The sequence below is a fragment of the Heterocephalus glaber genome, unplaced genomic scaffold, assembly GCF_053883595.1.
Source record: "Heterocephalus glaber isolate CG9 unplaced genomic scaffold, H.glaber_assembly_v1.0 deba00000621, whole genome shotgun sequence".
Classification (NCBI taxonomy): Eukaryota; Metazoa; Chordata; class Mammalia; order Rodentia; family Bathyergidae; genus Heterocephalus; species Heterocephalus glaber.
Genome location: NW_028258153.1, coordinates 7,304,831 through 7,327,360, shown reverse-complemented (window position 1 = coordinate 7,327,360; position 22,530 = coordinate 7,304,831). Strand labels below are relative to the sequence as shown.

The 22,530-nt window shown below is 41.9% G+C and overlaps 1 long non-coding RNA gene across 2 annotated transcripts in view; it reads right to left on the bottom strand.

Moving 5' to 3' along the window:
• The window catches only part of LOC110345740 (uncharacterized), a 266,701-nt gene extending 248,141 nt beyond the window's left edge, over positions 1-18,560 (bottom strand). The window contains exons 1-2 of one of the 2 annotated variants that reach the window (XR_015449153.1): positions 18,304-18,560; positions 17,676-17,755 (exon numbers count right to left, since the gene is read on the bottom strand). This is a non-coding gene — a long non-coding RNA (uncharacterized LOC110345740). The remainder of the gene's footprint in view (positions 1-17,675; positions 17,756-18,303) is intronic. The other variant, XR_015449152.1, reaches the window with a different exon arrangement.
• Between the last annotated feature and the right edge of the window lie 3,970 nt (positions 18,561-22,530).

The following is a 22,530-nucleotide window of genomic DNA, read 5'->3' as shown; positions in this document are numbered from 1 at the left end:
TTAAGAATTCAATTTTAGTTTTTTATGTAATAATTATATTAAAAGTTTTTAGAAATCCTTGTACTTTTTAGATGCATATGAAATATTCATGACTGAAATGATCTGATGTTTGAGATTACTTCAAATAATGTGGGGAGGGAGATGAAGTGATACAGAAGTAATGAGTACGGTCATGAATTGGTAATTGCTGGAACTAGGTAGAGGAGGGCGCTTTGTGTTATTCTTCTTATTTTAGCATATATTTGGAGAATTCTATGGTTAAGAAAAACTTAAAATAATGCAACTTCATTACAAAAATAACTTTTAAATACAGAGAATCTCACTTTAAAATTCCTATTAGCTGCTGGTCTTATTTCTTGCTAGTAGGTTCCTAATATAGAATTTAATATGCATATAAGCAATGTGTCTCTTACAAGTATATCATATTTAGACAAATCTGAGCAACTTCTCCCCATTTGACCATGAAGGAAATAGTCATAAAGACTAGCACATAAAGCAAAATGGTCAGTTTGAAATAAAAACTCTGCTGGTGGCAGTATTTTTGGTGGTGTAAAAGCCATAACTGACTTAGTTGTCAGTATTCTTCCCTTACTTCAGTGAATTCAGTGACTGATTCTCTGTTGCAAATCTTTTATCAGTCATTATGGTCACTTTTATCCATTTTTACTTTAGACTTGACCTCTAATTCACTATTTTGAAAGGTTAAAAACATAGAACTGAGTTTAGCTTATTCCAAGAAACTTGCTTACTTCATTCCTTATATTTTTCCCATGTCCAGCTCCCTAGAGAGATCCTGCATGATTGCCACATATATTGTTTTGTAAATGCTTACTAAGGCCCCTTGGTTGCTACTTTTTATTTAATCCTAACACATGGTATGATAATATCTGCCCCATTTTACACATGAAGGCTCTGAAATGTAGAGGTTTCCACTGAAGATGGCAATTTCTACTGAATAAAATGAAACTGAGATTTCTTGTTAAAGAATAAACTGACTCAGAACTCATTTTCTTCATTTGACCACTCTAAAATTCAATTTGAGAGCCCTAAGCCATCATTTGAGGAACTTGTGGCTGAATGTGGCACATCCCACAAGTTGGCTATCAGCATCTCAGATCTGTATGTAGTCCTCCTTCCACATAGTAAGTTGCAAGATAAATGAAGAGAAAAATCTTTCTACTCACTCTTGACACACACTGGCTCAACTCACCAAACCCCAGAAGACAATCTCTGCTCTAGCACATCCTGACCCATTTATATAAGATTGCTACCAAGAGAGGTTTTCCAAACACAACCAGCACTGAAAGGATTAAACCAATTTTATTTGTCAACTTTCTATGTGTTTGAGAATTAAAAGAAGGACGAGTACGTGTTGACAGCCAAATGTGTATGTACACAGGACCCCAAAATTCTCAATTGCTCTGCATGAGCACCATGATCTACTTTCCCTTACAAAAAACCCCACCTATTTGCTTTTTTCATTGAAGTTGAAGTCTTGTTGTGCTCTACTCTGTCTCTTTCCTTTCTCCACCAACTCTCCTTCCTGTTGTCATGTCATTTCTATCCCTCCAACCTGTTAAAACCAGAAAGTGCAATCCTTGCAGGCCTCTGAGAATCCCTTGCCTCCTGGGCATCACACAGAGGGAGGTGAGCTATCCAGGACCTGAAAGATGTGCTGGGACTTCCAGGATGAGGTCTAGAATCAGAGGTCCCCTGGAGACCTGCAAGAGTGTCTCTCCAGAGAGCCTGGGAGCCTGCTGCCAAGGACATAATCCTCCCTAATCTATAGCATGGCCTTTTGAGGAGATTCTGTACTGGGAAGGAGCATCAAACAGTACTGGTTGGGACTTGGACTGTTCAGGGAACTTCCACCTCTGTAGGTGGAGAGAGATTTCTGCTGGGCATCCCTTCCATGTTTCTGGCTTGCATGAGAACTGCTTGTTATCTTTACAATTTCACCTTTGTAAAAATTTCTGCCTTCATGATGAAGTTGGCTAAATTTAAGAATAAATCCCAGTCTGTCCCTTGAACCAAACTGAATTATATTATTCTCAAAGAGCCTTGTATAGGAAAGCAAAGCTGATAAAAAAGAAGAAAAAAACCCCAACTCTACATAATTGTTAAGTGAGAAAATGAGAATAATGGGGAATATAGAAAATGTTATAATAACACTCCAACGTATATAACATATAATAACACTACAAATGGTATATATAACTCAGTGTATGTAGTAGCCAAATGGGAAGTCAATCTGTGACAGGAACATGGTTCTATTGACCACACAAAGGTTCTATTCACTTCACAAACTCAGCCACCTCAGCAAAGACCACCTATCCATATTGTCCACTGAAAGCTAACAGGATTGACATCCAGCCTGGATGAGCAGGCTTGGCAGTTTGAACCAATACCTCTAAGAGTTACTTGCTATTCCTCTTTATAGTGAGGAGCCACTTTTCCTCTAGTTCTCAGAGATAGACCATCTCTGATCACTACACCTTTCCCCCAGACTCATTCTGCTCTGCCTTGGGCCTCAGGAGGCTGGTGTTTGAAGACAGCACTTCCAAGTGGAAGTTACTGGCATTAAATCAGAGAGAAAAAGAGAGAAAAATCAAAGCATTCTCCCCCAGCTACTTCCCTGCTTCAGCCTAGTTCCCACAGTGACCAGAGTTCCCTCCTTACCAGAGCATCCACAAAGAAGTCCCTTCTTCCTGACTCTGTCCCAATGTCGCCTAATCAGACAGTCTTGACAACCCCCATCCTCTTGCACCTCTCATTCCATCTCTCTTCCCTACTCTCATTGTCTGCAGAATGTTTCATTTGACTTCATTTAACAGATTACCTACCAGATGATTTGTTTATTATCCTCTTCTCCAAGTAGAGTGGAACCACCTTTATAGTTTATTACTAAAATTCAAAAGTGCTGGGAATATGGCAGGTTCTCCATGAAGATTTATTGAATGAAAAAAAAATGTACTATGTAATAGACACTGAATTCTGCATCCAGTTTTTCTATTTCCTCCCTACATACTGTCTAAGGAATTACTGAATATTCAAAGAGGCTTGTAACGGTACTCAGAGATGTTGGTTGCAGCATAAAGGGAAATCAATGCAGCAAAAGAAAATAGTGCCCCAAGTCTAACTACCACCAGGATTTGAGAATCTATAACATAAGGTTCCAGCACTGGGAATAATATGTATAGGAGTGAGTCCTTGCTTCCAAACTACGAATGGATTTCTTTAGGAGGTATATCAGGAATGGATGAAGCTGAGCTGAAAAGAAATGAAGGAGTCATGTGGTGTGGATTTTTAAACAAGAGTGTTGGATCCTTGAATTATCTCCTTCTCAAATGTCTAGAGAACATCTAAGAGAAGAAAGTGACCATCTCAAAATAAGGCTCATAAAAACATTAGTGTGTCCTCATCCACCTTATCAGCCCTGGAAGAAACATAAGATTTCATAGCTTAAAATCTGCTCCACCTCTAGCAAACCATGGAACAAGTCAAATGTTATAAGAATTAGAATCTTGGACCAATCATGATCTGATCACACCCACACCATACCCCTATGCACTCCCCACACTAACCTGTGCTGAATCCCAACTATTTTCAGCCTTTATTGTCTTTAGTAACATTAACCATGCCCACAGGAGTATAATGAAATTCCACTGTCATTTTAATTTATCTTTCCCTAATGACTGATGACATTGAGCATTTTTTCATGTGCTTATTTTCTCTTTGTATATCTTCTTTGGTGAAGTATTGAACATTTTCTACATCTTTGAATATTTTTAATTTAATTATTGATCTTTGAGCGTTCTTTAGACAAGGTGGGATCAAAACTATTGTGAATGTTTAAATTTTTTTTAAATTTTCATTGTTTTGGTAAAAGACACGTTGGCATTAATCTCCCTCAAAAATACTCTCCCTCACTTCAAACTTCAATACTCTACCTCATTTGCCATTTTCTAAAGCAGTTCTGAAAGTTCTTTTGTGAGTGTTATTAATTGTGTTGTCATGGCTGCCTGAACGTCCTAAATCACTTCAAAACATTTACTTTTGTGGTCATTTTGACTTTGGAGAAGAGCCAGAAGTCACACTGCACCAGATCTGGTGAATAAGGTGAATGACGACACACTGTAATGTTTTTATGAGCCTGCATTTCCATTAGGTGGCACTCAGCAACAGCATTCACTGTATTTTTGATCACACCTTATAATGACACTCACAAGAGGACTTCCAGAACTGCTTCAGAAAGTGACAAGAACAATTGGATAAGTATATTGGAAAAATCTGAGGGGGATTAATAGCAATGTGTCTTTCACTGATAAGTTGAGATTTTTTTTTTGGTTCTTTGTAGGCCAAATAATTTTGGGTTCTTTTACATTTTTAATATTGTTCTAAGAGATTCTCAGCCATGTTTATATTCTTGTTATCTTTTTTGTTCATTTTAGCAAGAAAGTAATACAGTTAATCTGGGGCCACAACTTCCAACTAATATTATAAGCTTTGTGGCCAAACCTCACCAAGGTCCCCAGTCGCACGGAACACACGCTGAATCACCTCGCTGCAGACAGGCAGGTCTGCCCACACCCTACCGAGGTCCCCAGTGTCACGGAACACACGGCGAATCAGCCCGCTGCAGACAGGCAGGTCTGTGCATGCCCTACTGAGGTCCTGAGTCCCGCAGAAGACACCGAATCACCCCACTGCAGACAGGCAGCCACCTGATTTCACAATACAAAGACGCAGAGGACACCAGACCACCAGACCAAGGTACTGAGTCCCACTGTTCCCGGCCCAGAGGTAGGGGCTTTTGAGCCATCATCCCACTGCTCCTGGTCCAGAGGAAGGGGCTTCCCAGTCACCATCCCTCCAGCTGCTCCCAGCCCACAGGAAAGGGCTTTTGGGCCACCTTCTGTCCCGCTGCTCCTGGCCCAGAGGAAGGGGCTTCTGAGCCACCATCCCACTGCTCCTGGCCAGAGGAAGGGGTTTCCCAGCCACCATCCCTCCGGCTGATCCCAGCCCACAAGAAAGGGCTTTTGGGTCACCATCCCTACTGCTGCTTGCAGCCCCTGTCCCACCTCACACAGCTCAGAGGAAGTAATCTGAGCAGGTGCTAACAGCCCTCCACCCCAGTCAAAATGAGAAAACACATAAATAAGTCTCAAAACCAGACTTCCAGATCACCTACAGCAACCCCAAAGGGAAATGAGATGGAACACTCTGATACTCAACAACCTGGACCTGCTGAACTGGCAACAAAAGGGGATCTGGAAAAAATGAAATCAGAAATAATTTCTCAGATAACAGGAGAAATTGTGCCCTTAGTGCAAGACATGATTAATAAATCTAGAGAGGAGCTGAGGAACATGATGGAATCCCTGCATAGGAAACAAATGGAATCCATAAAACAGATGCAAATAGATTTCCAGGACATGAAAAACTCCACTGAAAGTCTACACAGCAGAATAAGCCAGTGTGAGGACAGAATTTCAGATAGAGAAGATAAGACTGCAATTAGTGACCAGGAAAAGAAAAACTGCATCAAAATTATAAGGGAACATGAGAAATCAATCCAGCAGCTGCTAGATGATGCAAAAAAGAATAACATAAGACTGATTGGGCTCAATGAAGAAACAGGAGAGAGTGGAGATGACATAAAAAATCTCTTCACAGAAATAATGGCAGAAAACTTCCCAAGCAGGGGAAAAGAGCTTGACATACACATAAGTGAGGCATATAGGACTCCAAATAGCCTTGATCAAAAAAAATCTACACAGAGGCATATAATTGTTAAGATTCCAGAAACACAACAGAAGAACAAAGTTCTCCAAACAGTCAGAGAAAAGAAACAAATCATATACAAAGGAAAGCCTATCAGAATCACAGCAGACTTCTCAACACAAACCATCAAAGCAAGAAGATCTTGGAGTGACATATTCCAAGCCCCAAAAGAAAACAGCCTCCAACCCAGATTGATATACCCTGCAAAATTATCTTTCAAAATGGATGGAGAAATAAAATACTTTCATGACAAAGAGCACCTTAGGAACTTCGTGAATACCAAACCAGCACTCCAAAGAATTTTACACAATAGCCTAGGAACAGACATTGAGGATCACAATGCCAGGAAGCAAAGCAGAATGTACCCATCTGGCATGACAAGAAATTAAATGTAAAGGGGGAGAACCCAACAAAAAGAAAAAGTTATGGCAATGACAAGTCAATACGTTTCAGTTATAACCATCAATGTTAATGGTCTCAATTCACCAATCAAAAGAAATAGACTGGCAGAATGGGTCGAGAAGCAAAATCCAACAATATGCTGCATACAAGAAATACACTTAATTCAAAAGGAAACTCATAGACTGAAAGGGAAAGGGTGGAAAACAATACTGCATGTGACAGGAACCCCCAAAAAAAGCAGGAGTAGTTATCCTCTTGGCAGATCAAGTAGATTTCAAATCAACACTGATTAAGAGAGATGAAGAACGACATTACAGCCTCGTAAAGGGAAGAATCCAAGAGGAAGAGATGACAATCATAAATATCTATGCACCAAACACTAGTGCACCCAACTATATAAAACAAATACTAATGGACATGAAAAGCCATATATGCACTAATACAATTGTACTGGGGGACCTCAACACCCCACTGTCACAAATAGATACATCAACTAGACTAAAAATAAGTAATGAAATACTAGAACTCAATCGAACTCTTGAACAAATGAACTTAACAGATGTTTACAGAGTCTTCCACCCCACAAAATCAGAATACACATTCTTCTCAGCTGCACATGGGTCATTCTCCAAAATAGACCACATACTCACACATAGAACATGTTTAAGTAAGTGCAAAGGAATTGAAGTTATCCCCTGTACATTATCAGACCATAGTGTGATGAAATTGGAGATCCATAGCAAAAGAAACTCAAAAAATTTCATAAACATGTAGAAATTGAACAACACACTTCTAAATAACCAATGTGTCACAGAGGAAATTAAAGAAGAAATCAGGCAGTTCCTTCAATTAAATGACAATGACAATACAACAAATCGGAACCTATCGGACACAATGAAAGCTGTCTTACGAGGGAAATTCATAGCAGTAAATACACATATTAGGAAAACAGAATGATCCCAATTTAGCAACCTGATGCTGAACCTCAAGCTTCTAGAAAAAGAAGAGCAGGACAACCCCAAAGGTCATACAAGGGAGGAAATTATAAAGATCAGAGGAGAAATCAATGCAATGGAGACTAAGAGAATATTACAAAAAATCAATGAAGCCAAGAGTTGGTTCTTTGAAAGAATCAACAAAATTGACAAACCTTTAGCTAACCTTGTCAGAAAAAGGAAAGAAAAGGCCCAAATCCATGCAATTAGGAATGAAAAGGGTGAAATTACAACAGACCCAACAGAAATCCAGAGGATCATCAATACCTACTTCCAGAACCTATACGCCAATAAAATGGACAACACAGAAGAAATGGACAGATTCCTAGATACATATGAATTACCAAAGTTGAATGAAGAAGACCTAAAATTCTGAACAACCCAATATCAACCAATGAAATTGAAAATGTAATTAAAAACTTATCAACTAAGAAAAGCCTGGGCCCTGATGGCTTCACTGCAGAATTCTACAAGACATTTAGAGAGGAACTGCTGCCACTACTGTTTAAACTCCTCAATGAAATTGAAAAGGAAGCAATACTCCCAATTTTCTCATAATTTTTAAATTAAAGATAATAAAACAAAATAACCATAGCCACTGGCTTCCCTGAATTTGTTCTTCAGAAGGATGGGTAGCTTTATTGTTTGTCTCTATGTGACATGACCCAAGATTGTTTGATAAGAGCTCTCAATAAGCTGTAAGCAGATTTACAACAATCTAACAAATGCTGCAGTCTCTTCTGGGATGCATGAGGATGTGTGAGTTTTTATTGGTTGAATAAATTATGGTGAATTATAGCATGGCTCCAATATTTAGGAGGAACACCATCATATCCTTGGGACACTAAAACCAACTCTAATTGGATGGCAGTCATTCCCTTTACATCTGGGTGGTTATGTAGGAGTCATGTTTTCTCTTCTCAAAGAGAATTGTAACAATTATTGAGTACTTTTATGAGTAGGCACTGTACTAGATTTATTTCTCACATCATATAATTTAGTCCTCATCACAACCAGGAAGAAATGTAGTTATTATTTACATCATTTGCAGGATGAAAAATCTCAATCTTGGTGAGATTAAAACATGTCCCAGAAGTTACACCTTGAATCTTGTTCTAAGACCTTCACATTTCCCACACTATCATGGCCCTGGACAAGATTATTCTTGTTTGATTGACCTTTGTACATCCAAGGATTTTTACCCAGTAGAACTTTATAAATTCATTCATTAATTTAATGATCAACTTTGACCTTTACCTTGTTGGTATTTTCCTCCCATTTTTCCTATTTCCATTTGTTTTCCTTGATCTCTAATTTATTTTTGAAAGGGACCTCAAAAATCTAGTATCCAATATCTGGCCATTTGAAAACAGGAATGATTGACTAGATTTCTCAGTGTCTGTCCAAACGCTGGAGACATAACAAGACCTACCAACCCCTTTCTCTATTTCTCCCTACTACAGTTAGCACTGGCTCTCCATCCCACCATCCCATAAACAGCACCAGTGCATCAGACCATGGCTGAACCTCCTTCTTCCTTGTTCCTGGGTCCTTGCTTGCTTATCTCATTTCCTCCACCCCTTGGAGAACCCATAGTCACCTTTTTGTGTTTTCATAAAAGGGATTTTCGTATCTAGTGAAAGAGTAGATGATGTGACTTCGAGGTTGTTTGGAAAGTTAACATTGTCCCCCTGGCAATTCCAAGAAAGTGAGCACTAGTTGACTACTGGCTCTTGGGAAGAACAAAGAAACATACCAGGTGACATCCATTTTTGACCTATGAGCTACTTATCCTTAATGACATACCCTAAGAATTACCTCTTGATCTCTAAGATGATCAGAATTATTTGGAGTGCTTGGAAAATGTCGATTCTCTAGCCCTGCCATCAGATTCTAAATCAATATACCGAAGGATTCTGCAATTATAACAAATGATTCCAGGTAATTCTAATCCAGGTAGACCATAGACACACTTTTTAAAACTCTGGACTGACGAAAAGGTATTAGTGGGTTGTCATGTTTTGTGCAATGCTTACATCAGCAGGCATCAAGTATAAGTGGACTGATAGTAAGTAAAGCCAGACATCAATTTTTTGCCTGTACTATGGAACAGATTTTCCATGATAATGGATACACCTTTGATGTCCTGGGATTTTACTTCTAGTCAGCAGTGGTGCATACATGTTACTAATTTAGTTCATAAAACGCTTTTAGGCAGTGCTGCTATCCAAATTTTACAGAGGACAAAACTGAGATGTGGAGTTTAATGCATGACATAGTTAATATGGGGATATGTCTGGATTTGAACACAGGCTTGTGTGACCCCAAAGATATTACTCATTCCAAATCGCCACACTTCTTCCTCTACTAATAATTTGGCCTGGGGAAAAAGGAAGAGTGATTATTATTTATAAGCTCTGCATGATATAAGCCTGCCTCCCTCAAAACTAGAAAGAAATATGGCTGGTCATAAAGCTAACTCTCTAACAATAGGCCCAAGGGAAGTTGTGGACTCTTCTATTGGATAACTTTAAAACATAAAGAATTCAATTGTTTAGCTTCATACTTCCTGGAGGTAGAAGGAAGGAAAGGGTAGCCCCCCACTCCAACTCTTTCTCTGGCCAAGAATTCCATTTAACATTGCTCTCAATTAAATACCTGTCTCCGTTCTGCAGGACTGGCTGCCATCAGCCTTGCAGGTCTGTGGGTGCAAACATCTGGCAGGCAGGTGTTTGATTTTGTGGGTGCCAGAGGACATGCAGCTGAGCAACACAGCTGAGGGGGAAGGGGAGGAAATGTCTTATATTGATGTAGCACCTTCCCACTCTCCCCAAGCCCCCTTCAACAGGGAAGTGATGGGGGCAGGAGGTGACTAGAGGGCCACCAGCTGTGGAACAGCTGCACAGAGGAGCATTTAAAAGAGTGGGACAGGAAGTGAAACATGGAGGGCAGTCAGTCTCACGGAGAGTCTGAGGGAAATGGAGGGGAAGGGGGCTAAATCTTCCTGCCTCACTGCTGCTCTAGGGAGGCCTGGTTAATTTCAGAGACCCAGGACTCTGCTTCTGTTTCTCTTAGGGAAGGAGAAATAAGAAAGGGCAAAGGGTATTTCTTTTAATTAAAAACAAAGATACATTCTGATACCTCTAGTCCATGTTCCTACCTGAGTCTGCCTGTGTCCACTAACTCACCCACACAAGCTGTGACCTAAGTCTGCATTTTCTTTACAGCTGTTTGAATCTCACAACCACATGCCTAACCTACCAGAAAGCATGGGGGGAGTCAAGCTTCCATTGTCATAGGAGGCTTCTCCCCCAGATCTGCACCAAAACTGAAGATGTTCCTCCGATCATGGATGATAAGGTCACCTGTACCTGCTCTGATGTCCCTTGTGGCAGTCTATACAAGCTCTTCAGGTCCAATGCCCACTGTGTTCTGAGTCCAGCCTCTCTAGGTCCCTGTATCACCATCTCCTCTGGGACCAGCCTCCTCTCCCAGGCACCACTGGGAGACTCCCCACAAGGAGACTCCAGCCCTTAAAATATCTTCACTCTGCTTTGGCCAAAGGTATTTGCCTCCCTCCTTTTCCCTTCCATTCTAGAATACCTGGAAAGTCTGCTGGTAGGTTTAGGCTTTAACAAAATCAGACAGCCTTTGATTTCAATGTAGCTTCTATATTCCATCCTTGTGCTAGAAAAGGAATTAATAAAATTAGACCCTGAAACTGACCAAGTTTTAAACCAGAAGTGACAGATCACTTTGAGGAATAAGGCAAAAGTTTAAATCATCACCAAAAAAAGTGGTGGCTGAGTTCAATTTTAAAATAAAATTGCATCTTTAAATATCTGAGTTAAGTAATGTTTTACCTGGTGCATGTGTTCTTTATCAGCTTGTAAAGTAAAAATGTGTCTTGTTAAAAGCAAAACAAAGCATTTCTCCAGTGAGGGTATGGGGATAAAAGGGACCACAAAATTTCAAGTAAAACCATTAGATAGCAAGAACTTTTTCCATAATAAAAAGTAAGCTTTATTTATATATCAGCATTGCAGATCTCCCTCATATGTTTCCTACTCAAATTTCTTAGCTCTTTAAATACAACATGATTCAATTTAAACCTTTACTTTTTTCCCTAAAACGATTTCCAATCCTATATTCTCTACCTGTATTAATCTGTTTTTTGTTACTATTAGGAAACATCAGAGTCTGGGTACCTTATAAAGCAAGAATGAAAAGAGTTGGTATTACCCAGGAGTCTGCTCAGAGTTTTCTGAATGAATACTGGCTGCAAAATCATGAAAACACTTTAACAAACACAGCCTCATTTTTATAACATGAGAATCCAGCACAGTGCACATTCAGGAGGTCAGAGTCCCTGGCTTTGAATCCTGACTCCACTGTCAGCTCTCTTTTTTGAGCAATTTACTTACCCTCTCCCTGACTCAGTTTCCCCAACTGCAAAATAGAGTAGTATCAGTCCCAGAGGTTGTAGTGAACATTAAGTAAGTTTTATGCACGTAAGATGCTTAAAACAATGCCCATGCAGTAGCACATACCCAATAAACAGTAGTTTCTTGTATCAGCTTCATAAAGATTACTTACAAGATTTTACTTTTAGCAGCGCTCTCCTTCCATTTAAATGGTTTGGACCCTAGAACAAAGCAATACCAAGTGCCAAGTGCAGCTTTCTAATTCTGATTCCATGTATTAATGTCTCGAAGCACAGGGAGCTGGTAGTGCACAAAACCTCTCTTATTAGTTTTTTACTGTGACCTTGCTTGTTGGGTATCAGAGCAGATACCACATTCATACCCTGCCTGTTTCTTCATTTTTCCTCTCCACTCAATGGGTTTTCCAGAGCAGGTTTCTCAAAATTTGTTGGACCTAAGAATCACCTTGGGAGCTTAAACTACTGAGATTCAGGGCACATTCAGACTGTGATTTCATAGGTCTAAAGAGGACTCCCAAGATCTGTATTTTCACAACTCCTAAAGGGATTCTGTTGTAAGTGCTCCCTGCTCTTCCCCTTGGGAAACACTACTCAGTTAACTCCCCTTCAAAATCTAACATGGGAAGAAGTCTTTCAGAACCTTCCAAAACAAAATGAGGAGGTGGTAGCAGCCACAACAGCTGGAAGGCACGTACCATCTCTTTATTTGCCTTGTTACTAAGTCCTTCCTTTGTCTGCACTTCATAAATAATAATTGTCATGATAATAATAGCTGGAATAAGTGGGCTGAAATTTAACAAAGGAAAAGTGGAGCCACAGCTGTAATGTACAGTGGAGGAGAGAAGTGCTGTCTCCCATTAAAGAGAGACCCAGAGGCCCAGTGTTTCACAAGGCACAAGTCAAAGAGCAAGTAGTCTTCTCAACAGGGGTGCAGATGCAAGAAGACCTACGCAAAACTATCCCTGTATTATATTCTTGACTCCTTGGGTGACTTACTTAGCCCAGACAGGGCTGGCAGTAGTCAGCTCACACAGAAGTCCCAGGAACTTCAAACCACATTCCTTAGCTCAGGCACTGAAGTCCACCACCTCCCCTAGAAGTCACTCACTTCTCTTCAATAGGCATCAGTTCCCATGGCTCAATTAATCAATTAGTATTTGGGCCCCCAATAAGCACAAGATGCTGTGCTAGCAACAAGAAGATCATGAAATGAGACACAGCCCCAATCTTCTGGGACCATACAGGCCCTTTGTGGGGAAGAGAGTGCTTCTGGTGGCAGCTCCTTCCTACCTGTAGCACCAGGTGCTTCAGCATCTTTCATTGGTTTCCCTTAACCTGCCCATACCAATGCAAATAGATCCTTCATCCAACTCACTTCAGTCATTCTTTCTGAGCCTGCCCTCTACGGCAGATGCTGCTGGTGCTCCGTGAACATACCCTAGGCTCTTGCCATTCCCGTGGTATCTTCCTACAGCAAACATCTGTGCTCTTTCTGGCCCCCAATGTGTGCTTGGACTGCACAAGTGTTCACCCCCTAATGCACAGTCCTCTACAAATGACAAAGGGAAGTTGGTGAAGAAATGAATAGCCTAGCTTCCTAGGCCTTCAGGATAACTCCGGAGTGTGTTCTCTGCCATATCTCTGTGGTTCACAGTAGCATTGATCCCCTCACTTGCCCTCAATGGTACCTTGCTCATTAACATTCCCTGAACCAGCTTCTCTCTCTTCTCTGTCTCACATCTCTACTCCCTGCTAGAGCTCCCTGGGGTCAACTCCTAAATAAATTATTTACACACAAAACTTGGTCTCAGGGTGCTGTTGGTGATGGGACTCTGGCAGGCTTAATCTCCAGTGAATCCAAATAGGTCTCCATAGAGCACAACCACGTGGGAACAGAAAAGGAGAGCCACCTCTTGCCCTGCTTCCTTTGGCTAGTGGGTAAATTGTGGTGAAAAGCAACAGTCTGGAAATGCAGCATCCCATAAGCCAGACAAGAAAATGAACGTGCCCTCAAAAAGCCAGAGGTTCTGAAGCCTGAGAGGCACCGGGGGTCACCTAACGCACCTTCCTGCCTCCATGCTGCATCTAAGTCACTGAGGAGAATAAGCTTCCTTTTTATTTAAGGGAATCTCATAGTATGAAGCAAACACCCTTCTGGGTTTCCAATGGTGAGTCACTCCACATAGCTAATCTATGTCCTACAAATAACTTAGAAATGACACAGGTTGACATTGTCTCATTGTGAGGCAGTCTCTATACTCACTGTAAAGTGGTACAGTGAAGAGAGAGCTCTGGGTGCAGAGATGCCTTTAGGAAGACAACCACCCTCTTCCAGGGAAGAGCTGAACCTTTCCTGATGTTCCTTGGATTTCTAATTCCAGTGGTGAACACCCAGGAGGCAAGAACTTTCTATTGCTCATCTTTTTTTATTTCACTTTTTATTAGTACATTTTTGCAGTACATAATGATTACATTCCTTGTGAGGAACAGGTGCACGCACACACACAACACATCTTCATTCTTTTCTCTTCCCCTTCTCTTCTCCCCTCCCTCTTCCTTCCATCTCTTGGTCCTCTTCCCTTTTGCAAAAGATCTACCTCCCTGTTTCCTATTATCTATCTTTTAGTTTGCTCTTTAGTTATACTTTGGGATTCTCATATAAGAGAAGCCATGTGATATGTAAGCTTGTGTGTCTGATGTATTTCCCTTAACATTATGGTCTCAAGGTGCATCCATTTTCTATTGTTCATCTTATGCCTACCAAGGAGCTTAGCATAAAACCTAGTCTTCAATGTTCAACAACCCTTCCTTAATTAAATAGAACTGAACCCTTCTTGTCAGGTGAGTGTACCATCTCTGTAGGAAGGGTGGAGATGAGCTCCCAACCAACAGAGACAAGCCTTGGGAGAGCTGTTCACCAATGGTCTCCTCTAGACAGCCAAAAATGGAGGCCTTCTTGTCACTAAGATGGAGACTGAAGAAGCCTGCCTAGCTTCCCATTTTCCTCCTTGCATTATGCTGCACAGAAGAACAAAATGTTATAAACTTCCTAGACAAAGCAAAATGTCTAATGTACCTAAGATCCCTGGATGCTTTGTCTGCACCCTACTTCCTCAATGGAGAAAAGGAAGAAGCTATGTTCAATTGGACCATAATATTAGGCTATGAAAATAGGGTGTGGGAACTCTTGTGGCAGGGACAAATATTATTCCACAAATCAAATGCCAAATAGTGCCACATTCCTCATTGTTTTTTCAGTCTCTCATGTTTGGAAGGGCAGCTAGATAAGACTCAAAAAACAGGTGGAAGACATGATCTCTAAGGTGTTCAATGTCCAAGCCAAGGCACTTCACCCAAAGCAGGAAACTGCCTCACTCTGTACCTATGACACAGGAGTCTTTGAGGCTCTTTAGGCTCTGCTCTCATTCAACCCTGCTATATTTCCCTGCTCATCGAGGACCTCACCTCTTTGTCCTTTTCTGGAAACAGGGCACAGTTCTCCAGCTTATACCAAGGTAAGGCACTGCCAGAGGACTGGACATGAAGGGGAGAAGCCAAGCCTTTCTCCCCATCTCTACTCTTTAAGAAGCATCTCCAGTTGCTGTTGCTTCTTCTAGAAGACTCAAGAATCTTCCATAGGGCTCCAGAACCTCCTCATTCAGCTAGCCTCAGGATCTCTCTTCTTCTGCCAACCAAGAGCAACTACTACCACTCTCTTGCTAATCTCAGGGCTGCCTTTCCATCCCTATTTGATTTCTCAATAATTCCATGACCTGCAAACCAATTCCCCTCTTGCATTCTCTTTGTTTTAAATAATTGAAGTGGCTTCAGTTTCCCAGGTTTGACCCTGCCAGACACAATCCCCTCCTTCCATTTCAGGAAAGTTATTTCACAGCTCCAAAATCTAGTGTCTTCTCACTCCATAACTCACCCATCCAGCTCCTTTGGAAAACAAAATCATTCATTTTCCACTTGATTCACAACCTGTTTTGCTCCTGAGGAAAGATGGAACAGAGGAGGAAGACCAGGAGAAAGACATCTAATCTCTTCTGATTCTTCTACAATAGCAAGAACAATCAAAGTTTTATATCTCAATAAATTATGCTGCCAAAGTTAAGACCCTAGAAAAACACATGGAGCCTTCCAAGGGTCATAGTTTCTTCCAGAAGCCCCTTGTTGTAGTGGTATGGTTTGTGTAACTGAGTCAGAAGGAGGAAGTAGCCCCCTGAAGAGGAAGCCTCAGGCCCTGATAGAACCCTTTAAGGGAGGCCTTCCCTCATCCACTTGCTCAATCTATGGGATAAGGAACAAGAGGGAATGTGCTGGGCCTTTCCTAGGTTCTACCAGCCATTCTCTTTGCCTCTGGATATAATGCCTCCTTTCCCCCTTGGAAGTGACCATTCATTAGACTTTTCAGGATTGAAAGGATATGAGAAACCATCACATCCCATTCTGTTGGCTTAGAACAAGGGGAATGAAAACCAAGATGGAGGAATGATATTCCCATGTTGGCCAGGGGATCACTGGCCAGACCAAGGATCAGAACTTAGGTCTCCAAATTCCACCTCCACCTCCAATTTGCCAATGTCCATTTTAAAGAGACATTGGTCAAAAAGGCAAGTGACAACTTCAGAATTTAAATTCATAGAAACTGAGTTCTTGCTCCTGCTCTGTATCCAAATGTCTGTGGGTCCCAGGGTCTTTACATAAGCGTTCTACATTTCATTCATTTCTTCAGCAAATACTTATGAAGCACCCACTATGTTCCAGACACTATTCTGGGCACCGAGAATGTACAGGTGACATGGCATATAAAATCCTCATCCTTACAGAGACTAATTCCCCGGGAAGGAGACGGACAAAATGTAGAATTACTAGAAAATGCAAGGTACATTCCATGGTGATAAGTGATACGGAGGGAAGAAGGGGGAAATGGTTGTCAGAGTGGAAGGACTGTAAATTTCAGATAGGGTAGTCAGGGAAGCCTCAGTGAGTCTGTCTCTGTCTGCAAATGGGAATAACAATAGCATCAACCTTAAAGGAGTGATATAAGAAGACACATAAAAAGCCAACCACATTGACTACCTCAGAGTTGATACTAAATTAGTGCTAGTTATTATTGCTATTATTACATTACTAGTTGATGTTTACTATTCAAATTATTTTGACATTAGTACTTTGAATTTTGGCTCTGTTGATTGCTGGCATGGGAAGTAACTCAATCTAATTTCTGTTTTCTCATCTTTCACATAATGACAATAAGTCTCCACACCACAGAGTTGTTGTAAAGACTGTGTGAGTTTATTCTTAGAAAGTACTTTGAAGAGTACCTGCGACATTGTGAGTGCTCCATAAATATCAGCAAAGCTGCTCCTGGAAAGAATGCTGCAGGAGGTCAGGAATCTTTTTTTGTTCATCATTAAACCTCTACTAGGTAGAACAAGCTCTGGTACTCAGTGGACATTTAGTTAATAGTTGTTAAACAAATAAATTGAATGTTTATATGAGGCAATCATTATGTGGCAGTCCAGGTGCCACAGAAAACAAAAAGCACAAATTGAATCATTTAAGGTGAGCTTAATAAGGACTATTGACAAAGACATGGACAGAGTGTAGGGAAATATCTAGGGGCAGTGAGACACCCTACAATGAGCAAGAGTGGTGCTCCAGACCTGAAGGATCAAGGTAAGTTAGCAGTTACTGACCCCAGAGGGAGCACATGGAGAGGGCTATCCGAAAGGAGATTTGACCCTCAGCCTAGGAGCACAGTTGTCACCTGGCAACCCCTCAGAGAGGGGGCAGTGCCATCTCTTGCTGGGGCTCCCCATTAGCTGGGCCAGAGGACTTGAGACCTCATTCATGTGATCAACAGAAGTGAGTCTCTGGGGCAGGAAGGAGAGAGGAGGAAGGTAGAGAATGGATCAGGGAGGCAGGGACAGAAACAACCCACCATAACTTTATATGTATCATCTCACTCAATCTTCACCACAATCTATGAAACAAAAACTCTTTCTATTATTCCTATTCTAGATGAAAAAACAAGGGCTCACAAGTCATGTGGTTCCACCTCTCCTCAACCTCAAGCCAGTACTCAGTAGTCTCTCAGTCTTCATCATGCTGTTTCTTCATGCTTCCTCAACCACCCCGGAGGCAAATTGCATGAAAAAGAAAAATAAGCTCTCATAAATATCTGGAAATGAATTCCCAACCTCTGCTGCTATACCTAAGAGAGAAGGAGTCTACATTTCTGATGTCCCCATTCTAGCTAACAACTCTGACAAGGAAACCATTCTCCCATAGGATGTCATCGTTTGCTTCTGCACTTTCACTTCCTGATTTTCTTTCTGCTGTCTGCAATCACATAGAGAAAATTACATATTTCTGCAATGTGAGAGTCCTTCAGCATATTGATCCATTTTCCAGAACTTCTCCCCACATCTGGTCCTCTTTCCACTTGACCTCATTCCTCAGTTATTGCCCCACATAAAGTGCCTCTCTTGGAACTGAACATACTGCTTCTGAAATCATGTCCCTCCCTGTTACAGATCTGGGAGGTGAAATCCAAAGAGGTTAAACAAGACTTCCTGAAAATCATGCTTAGAGGCACACAAACAGATGTCATCTCCCTCAGCTTGAAGCTAGGAGTAAAAGCAGCCATGGAGTCCCCGGGGGACTCACCTTCTCCCCTCCACTCCTCAAGCAACTTCCGGACTGCATCTGCCTCCTCCTTGGGCTGGCTTTGGGGAGGGAGGCAGGAAAGATATTCTGCATGCCCTCAATCAGGGTGGCCACGCTGGGAGCCTGGGAGACTTCTATTTACAGCCGCCTCCCTTACACAAGCGGAGATCTGGATGCTGCACTGGACTCTCCAGGACGCAAAGCTCTAAGAGATGCCAGATCGTTATCACTGTCAGATACAATTTCCTCCCACCGCCTCTGCCCCTTCGCCAGGCCCACGGTGTCCATCTGTTAATGGAAACAGTGAGGTCCTGGCCGGGTATTTTTAGATAGGGCCTTTGTTGGGCAGAAGTAACTTCCCACCAGAATTATCAGCACTCCAGGCTCTCCTCTTCATATATCTGTGGTAAGACCTTCAATAAAACACAAAGCCACAAGCCAGGGGCTGAAAGTTCCTTAGAATGTTGTAGGAGTTGACCTTCCTCATTACCTGCTCCTGCAAGGGTGGATTTTCCTGTTTTTATTTGCTTCAGGGCACTTTTTTTTTTGGTTCTTTTTCTTATCCTGTCAATATGTTGAAATAGAATAATCTACAGCCCTTCCCATCCCCATTGAAAAATAAGTTTTATTTCAAGATTTCCTGGGAAATAGGAAATTGCATGGCTTGCTTATGACAGCTGAGTCTGAACAACAGCAAATTGGACCGGAGTCCATATCTCCCAGGTGACTATTTAAATATATTTATTGTTTTATAACACACATTGTAATAAAAGTCTTACCTGATGTTGCACAGGCTCAGAGAGCCTGTATTCGAAACCTGCCTCCACCATGGTCTTGCCCCTGGCCTTGAGCAAATTCTTGAGCCAAACTGTACCTCAATTTCCTTATTGTAAAATGGAGTGATAGTAGTACTTACTTCATGGATTAATCATGAGAATTTAAGGAGTTAGTCATTTAGAGTCCTGGCATTCTTTAACCATATATGTTACCTATTAAAATATTTGCCTGCTCCCATCTAAAGTCATACTGCATTCTATCACCAAACTTTGGGGCACAATGAAATCAGGAATGGGTTTTAATCCATTACAGGAAATGCGAGAAAAACATCAGGAAATGAGTATGGAGAGAGGGATTCCAGCTAGCTCTGCTTTTGCCCTGGATGCACATTGAGGATTTGAGAGTTGGAGGTATGAATTTTAAGAGTCTTCTTCACCACACCCAGCAAATGTCCCTTATGTGCTCAGAGTCAGCAGGCCTGCTGAACCACACTGGACAGCTGGATGATGGACATGAGAGCAGCCCATGTCTGTGGGCTTGAAAAGAAGTGAGCCAGGGATGGCATGAGAATCAGGAGACATGGACTCTTTGTCTGACTAGGGACCGTTAGTCATGTGACTACAAACCAGGACTTACCCTCTGCAGTCCACACACCAAGCCAGGGCATTGGGTGGAAAGATTCCTGAGGTTTCTGTCACAGGACCAAGACATGGTCAGGTTCTGAAAAAGCTCACTCACCACTCACCTTTCTCTAAGCTTTTTGAGGTATTTCTGAGCAGATAGAAGATAATTGACCACATAAAGGACATGAATGAGATCTTCAAGTCCACTTCTGCTTTGATCCAGGACCTTGTCCTATTAGTGGATCTGAAGATGGACCATCTGGGCATTTTCCAAGAGCCAGGAGAGCTACTCATCTTGGCCTTTTTCCAGAAGCTAAAGGAAGAATAGTGGCCACCTTCCTTAGGAATTCCACCAAATGCCACTGTCATCCAGCCTAGTAGTCTCCCATCAAGATATATGTTCTTACAGAGTAATGACACTTACTAAACTGCACATTATCAGGCCTACTTTGAACTCACCAAAACGGAATGCCCAATGGTGGGCCCTAGGACTCTGTATTTTAACAATCTCCTTGAGCAATTCTAACATAGAGTCTTATTAAAGAAGCTCAGTGCCAAAGGATACCAAAGCATATGTCCACTCTCACTTGGAAGGTACAGACAGATGTTAACGGTAGCATGGCCATCTAATGCCCAAATTGAGAGCCTCCCTGCAGAAGGCCTCTCATGCGTGCTATGGGCCAAGCAGAGGCAAAAATGGCCCACCTGTTCCTCTCAAGAGCAGGCACTGTGTAGATAAGGAGTGAGGGATGAGGAGACAGGTCCTGAGGTGAGTAATGAAAACACAACTTTATTTTAGAAGTATAATAAGAAGTGGTGAATATGACAGGCAAGAGGGAATGCAGTGTAGTAAGAAGCAAGAGCAGGAGACACACAAATCTGGGTTTGAATGTAGTTTGATGTAGTTTGCCACTGCATCACTTACCAACTAGGGGGTCCTCTGGACTCACCTCAGTTTCCCATTTTTGCAAGGTGAATTGAGCACTCAGATACTCATGAAAATCAACTAAGTTTTCTGACCTGGCACACATCAAGTACTTGGAAACTTCCAGCCCCTTCCTTCTTGCCTTTGGGCTTTACTGATGAAACTGTCTTCCAGGATACCACAGAGACAAAAATTATCTCTTATCTGGAGCTATTGTTAACTCCAGTTGTCAGGGAGAATAACATATTCATCTAGTTGTCTGAGAAAAGAAGATTTTGTTTTATATCCCATTGTTAAGCTGAAAATAAAATTCTATCCTCTGGGGACATTGGGAGCTATTTGTTTGGGCCCTTCAGGGAGTTACAGATCCCTGGGAGAGGCATGCCCTGGAAACAGAATGCCTTGCCCTCTGAACAGTTGTGCAGTCCTTCAGGTTCTCCCAGCAGAGGGGTCCCACATGGTCTGGGACAAAGGCCAGCATCTGCTCTCTTTGGGACATGTCAGCCCAAGATGCCAGGACAAATAGCCTCTTATTTGTTCTCTGGCAGCTAAGTCCACACTGTTGCAAAGTGCTTTCCCATGAGTGAATTCACACCAGGCTCCCAACTCTCCTGCAAAGCTGGCAGCATGGTGATGCCAACAGTGATGACAGCTATGACATCTTTGCATGAACCTCCTCATCTCACCTCCAAATCTTACTCAAATAGCTCCTTCTCAATAAGACCTACCCTGATCACCCTATTAAAATTGCAATCTGCTCACAACCCAGCCCTCCCCATCTCACCTGCTCTGTTCCATTCTTTAGGTTTTCCTTTCTCACATGCAGCATCCTGCAGACCTCCAGCTCCAGCCCACATGGTTGGTCAAAGGCCTCAGCAGCTCTGCTTTGAATCCACCACTGCATCTGAGCTAACATCGCATCTTCCTCGGACCCCTCCCAGCCAAAGACAGGGAATGCTAAAAAGACACGGACTTTTAATGTCAACTTTGGTTTGAGGGCTGACTCCCTGATGGTTTTGCCAAAACCAGGCTGCCTCCACCCAACCTTCTCTCCCTGTCTTCTCACTCAGGGTCACACTTGCTATGGTGGCCTGGTGGGGTCCCCCAAGACTTCTCCAGCAGCTTCCTTATTTTCCCCGCACACACGCATTTCCTGTAATGAATTCAGGTATTTTCAACCTGATCTGGCTTTCTCCAAGACTAATACCCTATAGCATTTCTCTTCTAATATAGGAAATCCTTTACTTTTTATATTTATTGCTATTTTCTACCTCCGCCCACAAGAAGGCAAAATTTTCTAAAGCTATTTACTGATGCATCCCAGGCACCTAAAAAGAAGCATGTAGTGAATGTTTATTAAAGAATGTCTGTCTTGGGCTGGGGATTTAGCTCAGTGGTTCCACCACCTGCCTCACAAGCTCAAGGTCCCAAGTTTGACTCCTGGTACCAAAAAAAAAAAAAATGAACCCTAAAAAAAAAAGAATGTCTGTCTTACAGATGGCAACATGAAGCTCAGAGAGCTTAAGTGACTCTCCCAAGTGGCTCAGCAGTAAGAGGTGAGGCTGGATCTAGGACCTGACCTTGCTATTCCAAAGCTCTCATGTTTCCTCTCTCCCCTCATTATCACCTACCCTTTTTTCTGCTACTCACTTTTCTTCTGTTCACCAGTTTCTGTGTCTCTGCATTCGTGGATTTTTTTCTTTGTCCCTCTTCCTCAACATTGTTTACCTCTCATGCTCAGCCTTTGTCCATGTCTATGACCCAACGACATTGTGGCTGGAGGACGGGTGTGTCAGTATTTCTCAGGAAAATAGAACTCGGGAAGAGAAAGAAAGGGACGTGGATGGACACTAAAGGCATCGATGAAGGTGCAGGACGGGAGAAGACCTAGAGAAAAGGTAG